The sequence below is a fragment of the Setaria italica genome, chromosome III, assembly GCF_000263155.2.
Source record: "Setaria italica strain Yugu1 chromosome III, Setaria_italica_v2.0, whole genome shotgun sequence".
Classification (NCBI taxonomy): Eukaryota; Viridiplantae; Streptophyta; class Magnoliopsida; order Poales; family Poaceae; genus Setaria; species Setaria italica.
The window spans coordinates 13489959-13503464 of record NC_028452.1 but is presented as its reverse complement, the minus strand read 5'-3'; the positions used below and the strand labels follow the sequence as shown (position 1 = coordinate 13503464).

The following is a 13506-nucleotide window of genomic DNA, read 5'->3' as shown; positions in this document are numbered from 1 at the left end:
ATACAACCACAACATCACATGGCTCTGAATTTAGCCGAATAATTAGGCATGTGGTTAGCTGGTGGCTTTACCGAAAGGGCAAGGAGGGGGAAGGTGTTGGGTGCACGATCCGGAGCAGTAGCCTTCGCTAAGGTGCTGTCTCATTAATGGGTTGTGGTCCGCATCGCTACTGAAACTCTAGCAGCCTACCAGTTACCTGCGTGTCTTTGTAAAGGCTTCGTAGTGGACCCCCCAGCCATTCACCAAAGGAAGTGTTTAAGGGCTTTGCAAACCCGGGCGACATGGGGGACCACGAGTTGTGGGTAAAGTGTACAACCTCTGCAGAGTGAAAACTGATATATCAGCCGTGCTCACGATTAAGAGCGGCTTGGACCCTCATATGAAAAAAATGAACTTAAAGATGAGAATAAACCGTGTTACCTTTACCTTTGGGTTAATGTTAATGTTATATGCCTAATTTGGTTGGTATAAACTTACACTTAGTAATTCGGTGCTGGTAATAAAATTTGACCAACTAAAATGCTAATCGCTTAAAGCCTTGAGCCATTCCTTGTGAGCCTTGCATGTATCCCCTGCTTGCTGAGTACCAACCATAAGTGTACTCACCCTTGCCCAAACGCTGTTCAGAAGCTTGCGACGACGTGGAGTTCTTCGACGACTTCGAGGAGTTCTAGGCTGGTGTTCACCAGTCAAGCTTGTGGAGAAGCTGCGCTGTGTGTGCGCGTTTAAGTTATCGGTGAACGATTAAAGACCTTCGTGTCTATCACGCTGAGTGTAATAAAGTTCATAGTTTATGTATGTTTTTTAGCACTGTCTTTGATGTATTCACTGATTACGTTAACATATGTGTGAGAACGGATCCTGGTATACATATGCGATGCATTCGGTTTTGTTCAGAAACCAGGTATGACACTCACAATACGCTGTGCTCCCTCCGGCCGGGAGAATGTGGCCGCGCCTTCTATCTCGATGACTCCCTGGGCGCCCTGCTGTCTCCATCCTTGGACTGAACCCACGATCGGGCATTGTCATTCATTATTCTGAGGACTGACTCGCCATTTTGGACCCTGAACCTGTACATGTTGTGGCCATGAATCTAGCAGGAGTATAATGACGTACAGTCCTCACGCAACCTAGCAGTTTGGTTCCATAAGAACAGTTCCTGGTTGCTGGTGTATGCCAGAGTGTCACACGCTCGCAAAGCTCTGCTACTTATGGCTTCCATTCAGCTCGACTCCAATCTAGTCCTCTCCCTCCTCTTTGTGCTTTCATGTTTTGCCATCGTTACAAGCCCAAACTTATGATAAGTTGTCTAGCTATACTTGTCTAGCTATATATACTGACATACTCTATATATATTATGATAAGTTGATCTTGAAGGTGGAACCAGCAATTTATTCACATTATCATTTGATTAGGACACCAACGAGTATGTTCCGACCAAAGAACAACCATTGAAGGAAATGATGAATATATGACAGATAACAAACTAACATGCAGCATGTCAAGCAATTAATAAATGCAAAAAGGAGACTGAATATGGTACCTCATTAAGTGAACTTGTGTGCATCCCTTTCTCAGGTGGCTTGAAGCACTAAGTATAACAAGCGATTAAATGAATTCTTAGTATACAAACTGAAGCCGCTCAAAATCACCTTTTATAATCATGGTGAGGTATTCCACTACAACACTAACATAAGAAAAATGTTCCTACTAATTATAGGTTGTCCATCAGCTGAAAAAAAAAGAACCTAGGCTTCAATAGTGATTGAAAATTACAAGCACAAGGAAATGTTCAGTTGGCATCTCAGATTTTAAATTTTGAAGTGTGCGTCGAGAAGTTAAAAATGACTAAGGTAAAGCAGGGCTAAATAGCTTTGATTTCTTTTCGCCTGAAAGGTTTCCAGTGGTCACAGGTAAGGGGACCTTTAAAAGATTATTCACACAATCACTATTGCCTACCCAAATCTGAAATTCGTGTGAGAAAATGCAAATTACTGATACATATAATAAGTCATCTTTCGCAGGCTCCCTGCTCCAATGCCGTACCACTACCATCAGGAAACAGTTTTCATACATTTAGACTGACACTAATATATGTTGGAATTGCTGGTATTGTCCTTAGAAAACAAGACAGCACAAGTCACTTTTAATCCAGAATGGCCTGATGCACGACATAGAAATGCACCAGTGGCATTATTGTTTACCCACCTTATCCACCCTTTGCACAACCAGTTCATGATGCATGACCAAAACCAACTGAGATTTGATACTCCTCTGAATCAACTAGCAGCCTTAACGTACAACCAATTTGCTACATCCACCACGAAACACACGGTACCATCACGCGAAAAAGCAAGAAACACGAGCGTATTCACTCTTTATAATTACTAAAACCAAGTTCTATCATGAGTTCATGACCTATTACAACCACAGTGATGCGAAACAACGGCACCAGATTTTAGAAATGGCAAGGTTTATGTGATCACAATCGATCCCCATGCAGGCTACTGAGTTAGCCAATAATTAAGTTTATTATGACATAAACCTAAACCAATGATTTGCAAAGAGAAACTACAAGCAGTATATATTAAGCTTTAGGTTTAGTAATCACGCGAAGATTCTCAACCGAAACAATCCTTGGTTTCTCACTCTCAAGTCTCAACTTTACATCTGCGCGTGGATCTCATCGTCCCAGTGTCCCTCTCCTTATCTCCTCACAAGAGCGCCATACTCTTTTTGTTGCATGCGCGCGCGTATCTCGCAGCGCCGTGGACATGGCTCCCGTTCATCTCGACCCTAACCTGCTTCTCTCCGCCGTTTTCGTGGTTTCCTGCTTCGTGATCATCAGAAGCCTCTGGTCAGGCCGCAAAGACGACGGCCGGGTACTGCCGCCTTCCCCTCCGCCGCTGCTCATCATCGGCAACCTCCACCAGCTCGGCCGGAATCACTACCACCGGAGGCTGCAGGCGCTGGCGCGGTGCCACAGCCCTCTCTTTCTCCTCCGGCTCGGCTCCGTGCCTACCCTCGTGGTCTCCTCAGCCCCCGTGGCCGAGGAGGTGCTCAAGACCGAGGACCACGTCTTCTGCGACCGCCCGCTTCAGCACACGACACGTGGGCTCCTCTACGACTGCCGTGACGTCGCCTTCAGCCGCTACGGCGAGCGGTGGCGCCAGCTGCGCCGCATCGCCGTCGTGCACCTGCTCAGCGCGAAGCGGGTCGACTCCTTCCGCGCGCTCCGGGAAGAGGAGGTCGCGTCCTTCATGGAGCGGATCCGTGCCGCGGGCGGCGCCCATGAGGACGACAACGGTGGAAGAAAGCGCCGAGCTGGGGTCAACGTGAGCGAGCTACTCGTCAGCTTAACCTACACTGTCATCTCCAAGGCGGCGTTCGGGAACAAGCTCGGCGGGATGGAACCCGGGGCGGTCCGCACGAAGACGAGGGAGACCAACGAGCTGCTCGAGACGATCGCGATGAGCAATGTTAGTAGCTGAACTCTTACTCTCATTAAGAGGATGGTACTAGGAGTTGGGAAATTAATTTTCTAATTTACTTCTCACGTAATGCTATGATCAACCTGAGAAGTAAGGATATATATATATAGGCTAGTGGGCAGTCAAACATATGCTAAGATGTTAGTCTAAGATGCTAAAGCATAAAGCTAAAAAGCTAGTCTAAGATGCTAGTCTAAGATGCTAAAGCATAAAGCTGAAAAATCTGCACAAATCTACCCTAGACTTATTCCATCATTCTCCCCTAAGTCTTGTGCATCGTCTTGTGGGAAAGTTGGACCATGCCGGTCTTGAAGCAAAGCTCAAGGAACTTGATCCTCCCAAGGAGCTTGGTGAGTAGGTCCGCAAGCTGATCCTTGGTATTGATGTAGCTCTCCTTGATGCTCCCTTCCTCCAAGCAGCCTCGGATGAAGTGGTACCTCACCCGGATGTGCTTGCTCCGTTCATGGAAAATAGAGTTCTTTACCAGGGTCAGAGCGGACTTGCTGTCCACCCTGAGCTCCACTGCTCTAGTGTCTCTGCAAACAATCGAGCGAGCCAGAGCGCCTGAGTCGAAGTGGTGGAGGCCGCTATGTACTCGGCCTCGCAACTGGATAGGGCCACCACCTGCTGTTTGACCGACTGCCAGCTAACGAGGCACTTGCCGAGGAAGAAGAGAATCCGCTCATGCTCTTGCTAGTGTCGATGTCGCCGGCGTGGTTGCTATCGCTGTACCCAACGAAGTGTGCCGCTCGAGGACACCTCGGGTAGAAGAGACCGTGGTCAAGAGTCCCCGCAACATAGCGGATGATCCTCTTCACGGCCTGCTGGTGCTCTGTCGTCGGTCGCTGCATGAACCGACTAACGTAGCCGACGGAGAATGCCAAGTCCGGCCGTGTGTGGGCGAGGTAGCGAAGGCTCCCCACAAGACGCCGGTACTACGTAGCGTCCACCTCCACCTCCTCCATCGTGCTATCGCGGCTCAGCTTCAGCCTCTCCTCCATCGGAGTGAGAGCTGGGTTGTAGTCGGTGAGCCCAGCTAACTCTACGACACGCTTGGCGTAGGCGGTCCGTCGAAGCGTGATCCCTAGGTAGAAGGAGAGAGGCCCCAGGTCACTCATCTAGAAGGTAGCCTTCATCTCTTCCTTGAACGCCGCCACCTCCGCATCCTTGGTGCCGGTGATCACCAAGTTGTCGACGTAGACACCCACTAGCAGGGCATTTCCTCCATTGCCCCACCGGTAGATGGCCACCTCGTGCGGGCTTTGCTCAAAGCCCATCCCTTTGAGCGTGGAATCCAACTTGGCATTCCACGCCCTCGATGCCTGCCGCAAGCCATAGAGGGCTTTGCACAAGCGTAGCACCTTGCCCTCCTTGCCGGGGATCGCAAAACCTAGCGGCTGGTGCACGTAGACCTCCTCCTTCAAGTTGTCGTTAAGAAACGCCGACTTGACGTCCATGTGATGAACACGCCAGCCTTCTTGGGCAGCCAGCGCAAGGAGGAGTCGCGTACTCCATCCGTGCCATGGGGGCAAAGGCATCATCGAAGTCAATCCCCTCCTGCTGCACGAACCCGCGTGCCACCAAACGAGCCTTGTGCTTGACGATGGCACCGGCTTCATCCCCCTTCAGCTTGAACACCCACTTAAGGGTGATCACGCGGTGACCACGAGGGAGGTCAGCAAGCTCCCAGGTGCGGTTCTGTTAAACCGCGTCCATCTCCAACTGCATCGCAGCGCGCCATGCCGTGTGTCTCTCGACCTCTGCGAAAGACCGGAGCTCGCTATCGTCGCACGCAAGGTGCAACTGTACCTCCAGGTCGTGAGGCACCGGTCCCGGCACCGGCTGGTCGCCGAGGAGATCCCCCATCATACAGTACCGCAACGGCTCACCGTCATGGTACGCATCAATGCGCTCCTCGTCGTGAGAGAGCGGAGTAGCGAACTCCACCGGGCTGTGCTCGACATGAGCTGGTGTTGGAGTAGACGTGCCTGGAGAGGTGGCTGTCGGTGTTGGAGTATGTGGCGTCACCGACTGTGGTGGTGTCAGCGAGAAACTCGTCGCAGTCGGAGTCGTGGCTGTAGAGCGTGGTGCTGAGTAGCAGGCACCGAAGTCGGTGGAGGTTCGGGGACTCGGGTAGGCACACTTGGTGAAGAAGAGCTGCCTACTCCCCCAACTCCCTCGAAGTGGACGTACTCGATAGTGAAGTCGTCGTACGTCGGAGTCGAGTCGTCGTCCACTGCCTTGTCCCAAGCCCATCCTCGCCCTTCGTCGAACACAACGTCGTGTGCCATGCGCACACGCTGTGTCTCCGGGTCGAGAATGCGGTAGGCCTTCGAGCCCTCCGCGTAGCTGATGAGCACTCCCGGAGTGCTCCTGTCGTCGAGCTTGCCGATGTGGCCAAGCTCCTTGGCGAACGCGAGGCAGTCGAAGACCCGCAGGTGGGAGACCGCTGGCTTGCGCCTATGCCAAGCCTCGTACGGTGTCCTACCGTCGAGCGCCTTGGTAGGCGAGCGGTTGAGGATGTAGACAGCCGTCACCACCGCCTCTCCCGAGAAGATAGTCGGCATCACCCTCTGCTTGAGGAGGGCCCGAGCAATCCACACAACCGTCTGGTTGCGCCACTCGACAACGCCATTCTACTGCGGGCTGTACGGCATGGAGTAGTGGCGCTGAATGCCCTCATCAGCTCAGTACAACACGAATTTAGCCACCGTGAATTCACCGCCATGGTCGGTGCGTAGCACGCGTAGCTTGCGGCCGCCCTCCTCCTCCACAGCAGCCTACGCGCACCTGATGGCGTCCGCAGCCTCTTTCTTGCTGCCGTGGACCATCACCCACATGTAGCGGGAGAGGTCGTTGACGAGTAGTAGGAAGTAGTGTCGTCCTCCTAGTGTGGCTGGTGTCATCGGGCCACACAAGTCCCCGTGTACGAGCTCGAGCCGCTCCTTGGCTCGGAAGCTCGCCTTCTAGGGAAAAGGGAGCCGCTTCTGCTTTGTTAACGCACAGACATCGCAGAAACTGCTCCACGTGGTCAAGGCATGGCAGGCCTCGCACCATCTTCTTGGCACTGAGCCGCTTCAGGGCCTCGAAGTGAAGGTGCCCGAAGCGCTCGTGCCACTGCCACGCCTCGTCGTCCCGACGAGCAACAAGGCAGAGGGGTTGTGCCACCTGCACTTTAAGGACGTAGAGTCGATTTGCACCTCTGGTTACCTTGGCAAGGTGATGGTGGCGATCCCAAATCCTCATGACTCCATCCTTGACCTCCACGCGCGAACCGTTCTCATCCAGCTGTCCCAAGCTAATAATAGAGTTCCTCAACGCGGGGATGTAGTAGACTCCGGCAAGCAGCCTGTGCTCTCCAAACTTGGCAGAGAAGATGACGAAGCCAACGCCCTTGATCTCCACGCCGGAGGCGTCCCCAAACTTGACGGAGCCTCGAACGCTAGAGTCAAGCTCGATGAAGAACTCCCGCCGACCGGTCATGTGATGGGTGGCACCGGTGTCGAGGCACCACCCATTAGTCTTGTCGTTGCTAGCGCCGTTGCTGAGGAAGGCGTGTGCCCTCGGCTTGTCAAGGTGGAGGAGAGCTGCTGCGGCCGATGCTGCTGGAGGTGGCTCGATGCTTGCATGTGTGCCAGGAGCAGAGTCGGCTCCTCCTCCGCCTATGCGACATGAGCCTGGCCGCGTCTTGGCTATCGACAGTCCTTGGCCCAATGGCCGGTGCCACAGTTGCGGCACGCGTCATCTCGTGTCGACTTGCGCTTGCTGACGGCGCCGCCCTGGGTGCCTCCGCGGGCGTCACCCTCTGCACGTCCTCGCGCCCCAGCCTGGGCGTCTCCGCGCGCCTTGCGTGGCTTACCGCGCTTGTGCCGCCTGACGAGAAAGAAGGCTCCCCCTTCTTCCTATCACCCTAGCAGGCCTCCCACTGCTCCTGAGTGAGATGGAGCTTCCCACCAATAGTGATAGGCCCCGAGAGTGGCTCATCACTGTCGACAACCTTGAGGCGACCTATCGCTTCCTCGATCGTCATCGTGGAGAGGTCCAGCAGAGACTCAATCGAGCGAGCGATCTGCTTGTATTTTTTGGGGACGCAGCGGAAGAGCTTCTCGGCAGCTCTCTCCTCATCGTAGGTGTCGTTGCCATACTGCACCATCTTCTACGGCAGCGTGTTGAGACAGAGAGCAAAGTCATCAACGTCCTCACTTGGCTTGAAGGACAGGTTCTCCCACTCCTTGCGAAGTGCCTGCAATGTGGGCTTGCGGGCGCGGTCACTGCCGATGTGAGTCGTAGCGATGGCATCCCAGGCCTCCTTGGCAGTCCGCTTCTTGGAAAGCGAGAACTGCATCTTGGGCGGGACTGCAGCGATGAGGGCATCCAGCGCCCGTCGATCCTCGTCGTAGTCGACGTCGCCGTACCGGACTACCTCCTACATGTGCCGCACCTGGAGCCTCACCCTCATCACCGCGGCCCACTCGACGTAGTTGGTCTTGGTGAGGGTAGGCCACCCACCACTGGGGCCGACGTCCCTAACAACAGCCTGGACCCTGTGGTGACCATGGCGCCGGTCTGGGGAGGGAGAGCCGCATTGCCTGTAAAAGCCGCGCTCTCCGTCGACCCGCTGCCGCGCCGCCGGTCGAACTCCATCTCCACCTCCAGCTGGGCAGCCCTCTCCCGCAAACGGTGGACCTCTAACGCGGGGTCGATACGCGGGTCACACCTGAGGTCGCGGTCGCCACGTCCGCCAGGAGCGCGGCCGTCGCGCGCGCCCCTGCCAGGAGCGCCATCAGCATGTCCATGCCTGTCTGGGCTGCCACCGCCGTGCCCGCAGTGCTATGCGGCTGCCCACTGCGCCGCCCGCTCTCGTGCCGCCTCCCTCGCCAGCTCGAGCTCTTCGTCGGTGCTGCCGTCGGCAGAGATAGAGTTGCCGATGCTACAGCCGCGTAGAGCCTCGAGCTCCGCTGCCGCTGCCGCTGCTTCTGCTTCGGCCCTTACTGCTGCCAACTCTGCCGCCGCCAGCCTTGATACCCTTGCCGCCGTCATAGCGGTCTTTGTCGCCGCTCGCTCGCGATCCTCTGCCGCGGCGAGCTCGGCCTCCTGCCGACGCCGCGCGCTCGAGGCGATCGAGTGATGAGACTGTCCTACGGACATAGTGCGCCACCGGGGGGCTGCTGCGTGGGAAAGAGGCTACTTTTGACGAGCTGCTGCTCGTCTGCGCAAAGGAAGAGGAGTGGGCAGGGACAGCCAGTGTTCCTGCTGCCGGCTGAGGACGAAGGGTGGCTGGGGAAGGATGTGAGCAGGAGATGTTTAAGCTACAGGATAGTACAGCTCTGATACCAGTTGTTAGTAGTTGAACTCTTACTCTCATTGAGAGGATAGCACTTGGAGTTGGGAAATTTTCTAGTTTATTTCTCACACAATGCCATGACCAACCTGAGGGGTTGAGGATACATATATATAGGCTGGTGGGTGTTGGGGGAAATATTAACGACCTCCTTATGCTCCTTAAAACAACAATCATGGAGGCCTAAGCCCACCTGCGGCAATGACGATCACCACCCGGTATGGGCAAGGAGCATCCCACTCTATCTCGCCCGACCCAGGGCCCCGGGGTCAGACACGCCCGACCCCTTGATGGTGAAACTCCGCCTCGCCCGACCCACGGTCCCAGGGTCGGGAGCGCCCGACCCCTCGCCGCAAGACTCTGCCTCACTCGACCCCGGGCGTAGGGGGTCGGACTCATTCAAGCCCCCAAGACAAGTATCCGCCTCGGGCGCAGACCAGCAGACGAGGATGCGGATCTCGTGGGCCTCCCACCGATCTCGCCATAAATGCTCCGCGGCTCTGGCGCGCAGAAAGGCGCCCGCGCCCCTCGACGTGACTTGCCACAAGTACCCCGGCGGAACACTGTAGCCACGACCGCACAGGCTACAGTGGCCGCGGTGCCCGCTAATTCGCCATAGGGCACTCATTACATGCGTCGACCGGCACAGGAGGGAGCGCTGCCCGTTCTCGTGCTCGACCTATCCGGCGACAGGGACGCGACGTCCGTATTCCATGGGCCGCAAGCAGGACAACAGGGGTCAGCTGTCTCCCCCAACGTGCACGGTTGCCACGGCCGAACACCATCATCATGCCCGGCAGCGACGGTCGCCCGGAGGATCGTCGACAGGACCCGGCGACAACCGCCCTCATCCGATGGCCGCGCTGACAGGAGCTGAAGGCCGGAGCAGGAGGTGGCGGCCCGGGAACTTGGTCCTTCTCCTTGTATTTTACGTACCTAGCTTATCTCTTTTACTTCTTCTGACAATTGGCTCACCTGTAACCCCGGTACCCTCCTTGCGCTATAAAAGGAGAACCAGGGGCCCCGAGATAGGAGGACTCTCAAGCCAACAGAACCCACACACTCACCTCGCGAGCATCAGTGCACACCCAAGAGACTTGGGACCAGCTCCCTCTCTTGCCTGTTTGTAACCCCTACTACAGACCCTGCGTGAGTAACACGAGCAACTCCTCATACTGGACGTAGGGATCTCCTTGCCCGAACCAGTCTAACCCCGTGTCCTCTCACGCCACCATCCGAAGCTTTACGCGCATAAAAGAAATTTACTAGTCGTAGTCTTGATCCGCTAATCCTGACAACGACAGTGGGTAGCCAAGCATATGTTAAGATGCTAGTCTAAGATGCTAAAGTATAAAATTGAAAACCTAGTCTAAGATGCTAGTCTAAGATGCTAAGGCATAAAGCTGAAAAGCTAGTCTAAGACACTAGTCTAAGATGCTAGTCTAAGGTGCTAAAGCATAAGGTGGTGTTTGGATATCCCGTGCTAAAGTTTAGCACCTGTCACATCAGGTGTTTGGATGCTAATTAGGAGTATTAAATATAGACTAATTACAAAACTAATTACACAGATGGAGTCTAATTCGCGAGACGAATCTATTAAGCCTAATTAGTCCATGATTTGACAATGTGGTGCTACAGTAACCATTTGCTAATGATGGATTAATTAGGCTTAATAGATTCGTCTCGCGAATTAGCATAGGGATTCTGCAATTAGTTTTGTAATTAACTCATATTTAGTCCTTCTAATTAGCATCCGAACATCCGATGTGACACTGCTAAAGTTTAGCACATAGTATCCAAACACCCCTGAAGCTGAAAAATCTGCACAAATGTGCACTAGACTTATTCCATCAAGCGACGTGTTCCCGCGACTGGGCGATGGGGCTCGACGCTAGAATAAAGAGGACGTCGAGCTTGCTCGACGCCGTTCTCGAGGGAGCGCTCTAGGAGCACGAGAAGGGCGGCGGCGGAAACGACGGGGAGGCCGATGACCTCCTCGACGACTTGCTCTCGGCTGTGAAGGAGGGCGGCGCCGGGTTAAACCTGGACAGGACTGATGTCAAGGGACTCGTCATGGTAATAAGCCATACAGTTTCTGTTGACCTTGACTGTCTTCAAGCTGTTACATGCTTATTTGGATGCGTACGCAGGCAGTTCGGCAGCGGTCGCAAACACACATCAATACAAATTTCTTGATGCAGGACTTCTTCCTAGCAGGCGCCGATACAACTTCCAAGACGATGGAGTGGACGATGGCCGAGCTAGTGAAGAACCCAAACGAGATGGACAGAGTACAAGCCGAGGTGAGGCAGGTTGCGGGACAGCACGGAAGAGTTACAGAGGATCGACTGAGCGCCATGGCACGACTACAGGCCGCCATGAAAGAAGCTCTGCGGCTACACCCACCAGTGCCAATGCTCGTCCCCCGCGAGGTACTCCACGACACCAAGCTCCGCGGCTACGACATCCCGGCCAGGACCCGGGTCCTCGTCAACGCGTGGGCGATCGGCAGAGACGACGAGTGCTGGGAGGACGCCGACGCGTTCCGGCCAGAGAGGTTTGCGCAGAGCGCCATTGACTACAGCGGCAGGGACTTCCGGTTCATTCCGTTCGACGCTGGGAGGAGAGGGTGCCCCGGCATTGGCTTCGGGACGCGCCTCGCGGAGCTCGCGCTGGCCAACATGCTGTACCATTTTGACTGGGAGTTGCCGGATGGCCAGGACGTCGACTCGTTCGAAGTCGTGGAGTCGAGTGGCTTCTCCGCTGGTCTTAAGTGCCCCTTGACCCTTGTCGCAAAACCCTTGCAAGCATGAATTATGAGACGATGTTTTTTTTGTATATTTGTCTGTCAGGTAATAAGGTGGAAGACCACCTGTAGTATGGTATACAGGTATATAGCTCCTCCAAAAATAAAAGTTATATATCCAGGATTCTAGGATTGGAAAAACCAACGATTTATGGATTGATGCCACAATTTCTGAATATATACAATATTATGTAAGAATTCATATATCAAATTGAAGGTTTGGTCATCTAAAAAATGCATGAGAAAGAACAATTGATGGCAGTTGCCAGTTGCGGTTGCGGAGCAGCATACACATATTTCTCGGCGATGCGGACTATGATATTAGCCCATTTAAAATCCAATGGCCAGCTATAAGCTATAGATCAGTTTTCATGGGCCTTGGCACATGGAACCCATGGACCTTAACCGTTTGCTTGATGGGTTCCATGGACGCTGACAAGACAAACAGCTAGGTGCTCAAGAATTCAAAAAAAAAAAAGTAAACTAGGTGCTCAAAAAATCACCAGGAGAAAGAGTGGAAGTCGTGGCTAGTAGGCCGAAGCCCTATATTTATTCAGCAAACAACCAAAGCAGTAAAGGAAAAATCGAACCGTCCCGGAATTCAGATAAAAGTTTTGCTGGTGCGGTAACTTTTGTCTTTTGACCGCTTCAAAAGAAAAACTTTTATCTCTCCAGACCAAATATGTTGTCCCACTTGACCCGGCTCCAAAGCAACTGAAAGGGCTACAGATGCCTGCCTACAAAGCCAGAATTTGGAGACGGACTATGGTTTTCCATAACGACTGCACGCATGAGCTCACGGGAAGATTTTGTGTAGGAATGTAGCCAGCAGCCAGGCCAAGTGCCAACACAGTCTCAAAGATTGCCGTGGTGCAAGTGCAATCAAAGACTGTGAGCATCGGTCGCACATCGGCGTGCACAGGACACAATTACACACAATGTCATCCGCATTTCCGCACGGACCAAGACCGTCACGGCTGCTGCGTTGCTGTTGCTGGTACGTAACGTACCACGAGCAGTGGAGCACGACTGCACGAGCATTGGCCAAAACGACCAGCCCTGGTTGCACCAGGAGCCCCCGACGAACCGAGCTCGCCGGGGCTCGCGACGGGCAGGCCTGAGGCCCCACAACCCAAAAGCCACCGCACCGACCGGTGCTGCTGCTCTGTTCCAGCGTCACATCACTGAAGCGACCACAGTACCGGTCACGGTCGCCGAGATAGGAGCGCTGTTGCATTCAGGTCGACAGGAGGCAGGGGCGGCAGCAGCCGGCCGATCCGCCAGCGGCCCAAGTAAAAAGCAGTCCCGTCCGTTACCACTCTCGTATCACGGGCGGGCCACGCCACGTGAAGCGCGCAGCCGGGGCAGGGAGGGACAAGCGCGGCAGAGGCCAGAGGCCAGAGCTGAGCCGAGCAAAGACGCTGGAAAAGCAGAGCTGTGTCCTGTGTGGCTGTGCGAGCTGCGAGGGGGGCGGGCGACACCGTCCCCCGTGAAAGCCGCGGCGACCTCCCTGTACGTAGCTTTGAATCTATACTGTTGACAGCTTCAAGAAGAAGCTCATTTTTCAATGGAACTGCTCTCCTTACACCCAATCTTAGTTCGCCATCATTACCTCTGTTTGTGAAAAGAACGAACACTTATGACAGGTGGAAAACTACTGAGTAGTTAAGTTTAGCACATTGCCAACATGCTTACCTAAGAAACAAGACCGCATCCCCTGAGACTAATTTCTTCTTATTGATAAATGAACTCCATCCAGTTGTCAGAAGATGCCTACGTGGTTGACCTGATTGAGAGAGAATCTTTAGCTCTATCTAACCCTTTGGGCCTTTTCGATTGTTAGTCCCGAGTTCTGACAAGCATCC

At 54.0% G+C, this 13506-nt stretch overlaps 1 pseudogene; it reads left to right on the top strand.

Moving 5' to 3' along the window:
- The first annotated feature begins 1214 nt into the window (after positions 1-1214).
- LOC101766480 lies at positions 1215-11648 on the top strand (annotated as a pseudogene).
- The last annotated feature ends 1858 nt before the right edge of the window (positions 11649-13506 follow it).